This window comes from Mangifera indica, chromosome 9 (genome assembly GCF_011075055.1).
Source record: "Mangifera indica cultivar Alphonso chromosome 9, CATAS_Mindica_2.1, whole genome shotgun sequence".
Classification (NCBI taxonomy): domain Eukaryota; kingdom Viridiplantae; phylum Streptophyta; class Magnoliopsida; order Sapindales; family Anacardiaceae; genus Mangifera; species Mangifera indica.
The window spans coordinates 3432228-3438227 of record NC_058145.1 but is presented as its reverse complement, the minus strand read 5'-3'; positions in this window follow the sequence as shown (position 1 = coordinate 3438227).

Below are 6000 nucleotides of genomic sequence, written 5' to 3'. Positions count from 1 at the left end.
TTACCTTATCATTCACCTCCACTATTTTTATTATTGCTCCACCTCTACATATTGACTTCCACTTTCTTGTGTTGAAAAATCTTCTACAAATTGATTTTCATTCACATTTGATATATATGAATATTGACCGAATCTCCTATTACCTGAAGAATTTTCACTAATTGTCATTTTTTGATAATAAATAAAATTAATTATATAATTAATTATGAATGATAATAAAAATAAATAAATAATAAATAAAATTAATTATAGAGATAAATTTTATAATTAATTATGAATTGTATAATAGAAATTAAAATTGTAATTAATAAAAAATAAAGAAAAACTTTAATTGAATTTGAGAAAAAGAGTTTGAAAGATTGAGAGAGTATTGAGAATTAAGAGAATGAGAAATGAGAATAAATGAGAGAGTTTGAAATATTGAGTGAGAGAGTTGAGAGATTGAAGGAATATTTATAAGAGAAATTTTGAAAAAATTAAAAAACAAGGGTGGGGAAATGAAATTATACAGGGACCGTTTGGTTCCCTGCAGAATGCAGGGGACAACCCTTGTATTTTTAGTTTTTGCAAGGGACGTCCCCTGCATAATTATATAATTTCATTTCCCCACAAGTCCCCTGCATTTGCAGGGGACGTTTGGTTCTTTTAAAATTTTTAAAAATAAAAAAATTTTAAAAAAAATTTAATACCACTGGTTCACAAGGCTTTGAACCGGCGGTTCGATGGTTTAAAAATAGAAAAGCCGAAACCAAACCTTCAAATTTTGGTTTTGGTTTCAATTCATGCCGTTCTAATTCCGCCAGTTCCGGTTATGGTTTAAGACGGGCTGGTTTCAATCAGATTCACGGGCCTAACCGGCCCGTGGCCAGGTCTACCAATAGTGGAAACTTGGTAGACATGCAATATAACGTGGCCCACCCTCAAAATTAAAAAAAAAGAAAAGAAAGACTTACCTCATTTTTCTTAAATTATATTCAAAATAAAAAATAAGATTTTGGATATACTAAATTACCCAAGTTTTCATACAATTCACAATATAGATATCACTAAACACTTTCAGGATATATCAAAATGGAAAATTGTGTTATATTGAATAATTTCAAATATATTATTATAACTTATTTTCATCTTTAAATAATTGATCTTTAGTTATTAACATTCTAAACTTGATTTTTTAATCAGTACACAAAGGACATATTGATCTTTAATCTAGATCAATGCATTTTGATTTTTATAGTTGGATTTACAGTAATACAATCTAAAGTTTAATTGTTCCTCTATTAATACAATTCTAAATATTTTTGTGAATTACGATTATTGTAAATACTTTTGATTATATCAGATTTAAATAAATTTTTTTTTTCTCTTCACATGGAGAGATTTTTTCAGATGAAAAATTACTTGTGTTATTATATTTTTTTATTTTCAATTTCTTGATGTTGTACTATTTTCTTTATTTAAGATTTGATAACCTTTTAAAAGTTTTCTTTAATTAATTCACGAATAATAACAAAGTCGAGAAAACCTCATTAATAAAAATCATGGGTCTGCCATTGAATGGAAACATGTAAACTTGAATTGTGAGGACTCATCTAAGTGAAAATTTGGAAGGAAATCTATTCAAGTGCTAAAATAGCCTTGTTGTAGGCTTGCCCTCGAGTAAAAAATGCACAATGTAAGGGGATTGTTCTACTTTCTGTTCATACCAGAACAAAAAGGGCCAGGAGCTCGTAATTTCCTGCATGCTATGAAGCCACCATGGCAACCTGCCGCCTTACTCAAGAGTGCCAATGCATATGTCTATATCTCTTTCACAATTTTATTCCTCAGCTAGTCCCCCACCACTTTTTCGACACAAATATACCATGAGCCCCTACATAGTCGCGAAGAGAAATTCTTACTCAGTGCTGCTGCAAATTTATGGAAAAGATAACATCTTGCCCTAAGCCATACAATATAAAATTTTGGGCAAGCTTTTTAACACATGGTAGAGAGGAAAAGAGGACAATCTTTTAACCATTGGTGCAAAGTCTCCATCCATACTAAACAAGCTGCAGAAAGAAGGGTGTTAGATTCCCACCCAGACTCAGCAAAAACATCGAAAAAAAACATAAGATGTTTTGTTGATAAAGGAAATTTATTAAAATGATGACCTCCCAATTCGGTATTTTGAGATGCCGACGACCATCCAAATCAGCTTAAAGGCCACACTAGTGTTTTTTTCCGGGCCATAAGATTTATTCCCACCCAAGGTTTGGTTGAAATCCAAACTCAAATCCGCCAAGTTTTGAAAACCTAAATACTTACGAATGGGTAAAAAATATCATTTAACAAATAATATTAAAAAATAAAATGTTATTCCATTTTCCCCCTCAATTTAAAACACTGACATTTCTCCACCTAAAAGTTTGAAAAGGTACATTTCCCCCTTAGGATTTGCAATTTCTTCCCTTGCTTTTCCGACTACTAGAATACAACCATGAATCGATAGTGCACAAAGATGAAGATGGGACAAATGAAACATGATGACAGAAGACAAAGATCCAACAATGGGAAACACTGACAAATGATGAATCTCAAAATCGAAGACAATGCTTTGATTTGTCAAATTGCCTTTTTCGTCATTGTTTTCCATCAAATCAGCTCTGACAGAAGATGAATTGCATGATGGAAGCACTTCCATCTTTGAATCCATTCAATTTGTCCACTGCTATTGTCAATTGGATTCCTCCATTACTTCGATTTAACTATTCTTCGGTCATCGTTCTTCAGGGAGATTATCGGGAAGGGCAGAGAGATCGGATAAGAAGATGGGTGGGAAGTCGAAGTCAATCAGTGATAGAGAAGGAAGGAGAAAAATAACTAAGCTCTAAGGGGGAAAAGTGAAGTTTTGAAAACTTAGGTCTGAGGAGAAATGGTTAATTTTTAAAATTCAAGGGGAGAAAGGAGAATAATTTTTTTAATATTAAATATTAAATAACAATTATACCTTTCAAATTAACATATTTTGGTAATTTTAATAATTGATAAATGAGTATTTGAACTCTCAAAACTTAACAAATATGAGTTTGAAATTACTGGCTGAGAATAAGACTATTGGCCTTTTTTTCCCCCTTTTGCTTCACTGCACCTGGTATTCTTCACATATCTTAAGTTCTTATTCTAGTTCAAACTCTATTAAAATCCATAATTTTCGAAAACTAATTTAATTATTACTCTAATATTTTATTATTCAAATATCATCATAATCTTCAATTAATAATTCAGTTACATTAATTCTATTATTTCTTTTATTTTTTATTTTCTGCTCCTAATCTCCCCATCTTTTATATTTTTAGCCATCTTCCCCAACTTTTCCAACAACTCTAGGTCTTCTTTTTGGCTAGTTCAACTCCCCTTGCCTCCCACCATGTGGATCCACCTTCCATGTCCTCCTCCCTTGTCATTACATCTTTTTTATCAGCGATTCGACTTTCCCATTGTTTTTTGTCATCTCTCTCACAAGAATTGTATCAAAAACTCCAAATCTCATTGTTCTGATACCAATTTGTTAGATTGTCAAATTCAACATAACCCACAAAAAAGACTATAAAAAACAGATGTATGTACATTATCCCAACTCTCTCTATTACTTAAATATTATCTTAATCTTTAATTACTAATTTAAATCAATTACTTTTATTGGAGTAATACTATGTGTACATATTTTTTAGTATGTGTCATCATGTGATTAACGTTAGTTTATTCTTGATTTAAAATCATCAAATCATATAATAACATAAAAATTCAATTATATATTTAACAATGTGTATATATAGTTTTATTGTATTCATTATTATCCTATTAATAAAGAGAATTAAGCACATCATCAAGAAAATATGCCAGAACTTAAAGCATGAATATTTTCAACAATAAAAATATAAATAAATAATACAACTTTTAAACATACTAAGGCATACAATCTATCAACATATGGTGTATTACCAAACTAAAAAAATACGGTGTTGTCCAGTTTAAATCTATTAAAATCATTACTTCCAAATATATATTATTTAATAAGATTAATGGAATTATAATTTTCTAGAATATAATATAAAAAAAGTATGTAAAAAAAATAAATATGAAAGAAAAGTTGTACATCTAATTATTTATTGAAAAATTCTATCAAATATAATTATATATGTATTTTAAAAAAATATGATTTATGGTTTAGTTTGGTTTGAAAATCATCCAAATTATAATCTAAACTGAAAATTATTTTTCAAAAATTTATCAACTCAAACTAAATCATTTTATAAACCAAACTAAACTATAATTTTTAAATAGTTCGATCTGATTTTATGGTTTGAACTAAATTATATACCCCGCTAAAGAAGATGCAAATTGCCAAAGGTGTAATACATTCATTAATGATGTAGTCGAAGTTTACAATCTTATTAACAGATTTAACTCAATATGAAATTATAACATGAATATTTGAAATAAAAATAGAAAATAAATGAAGATATTGGTCCAACCGGACTCTGCAACACAGAGCAATATTCACGGTTACTTCGTAACAGCACCCACGGTCGAGGGTCATTACCATTTTGTCTATACTCAATTGTTTGCATTGAATTACATCTCATAATTTTGTATGCCTATCGTTGTTATTATTTTGACATCAAACAGTGATGAAAGTGGCATTGCTTAAGAAGGACAGGGCAGTACTCGGCCTACATAAATTGAGGTGATCAGCTGTGTTCAGTGAGACGTATGACTGATCATGTGAGAGTGGTCCAGAGGTAGGTTTCCCTTTTAAATGGAGTTAGATTTTGCTTCATTATTTTCCATCGCAGTCTATACCTTTCTCCTTTTTCTCTCACTTTCCCACCTTCATTATTTATTTTGAACACCATATGGATTCACCATATATAGAAACTGGTAACATTAGACGTAAGATTAATACTAATTCTATTAATATAAGCTTTACAAGAACATACACTACAAAAAAAAAAAAAAAAAGAGGCGAAAGATGGAGACAATTTTTTCTACTCTTTGTTGTTAATATTTTTAACAAGAAAAACTATAATAACAATCGATAATGATGGGATTTATTTTATTGTTAAAACTTTTTAACAATAAAAAATAAATTTTTCACAACAATTTTTTTAATTAAAATCATAAATTTATTTAATTTTAACAAAAATATAAATAATTTTTCACTAAAATTATAAAAAAATATTTTTAACGGTCATATATTATCCTTCCGTTGTTTCTTCTTTTGGCTATTTTTTTTTCAGTGATACATGAAAGCATGGGGTAATGATATTTACCTCATTTAGGAATTTTTGAGCAGGAATGTTTTGAACGAACAATTACTGTAACATCATTTTCAGCGTGATGGGAAAAAAAAAAAGCCTGAGAAAGTGCAAAAAGAAAAAAGGTGAAGAGGTACATTCAAAAGCACGACTGATCAGGTGTTTATTCGCATGTGAAAAATATTGTGATAGGGTATTTTGGGAACATTTGAATTTGTTTTAGTCGCAAGAAAAGAACAGGCGACCACACAATATTACATGTGATCTCCATTGTTGGAAATGTCATTTTCATTTACAGAAAATTTAATTCAATGCACCTAAAAAAAAAAAAATTTAAAAGAAAAATCTACTGTATAATGTGACTATGTGAAATCCAGAACAGGTATAGTGTTTCAAATATATATATATTTCTAAGGCCAAAGGACTTATTCCCACCCAAGGTTTGTTGTAAACCCAAATTGGTACGCGCTAAATATTAAAAATTCAAACTCTTACTTATAACCTATTAAAATTAATAAAAAAAGTTAGTTTCAAGGATAAAATCGTTATTTAATTAATAATATATTAACAATAATAAAACATTGAAAACAATTTGTTAAAATTTTCCCCTTTAGGTTTAAAAAATTAGCAATTTTCCCCAATGTTAAACTTTAAAAAATTACATTTGTTGTCTGTTAAATTTTGATTTTCCAGCGAGTTT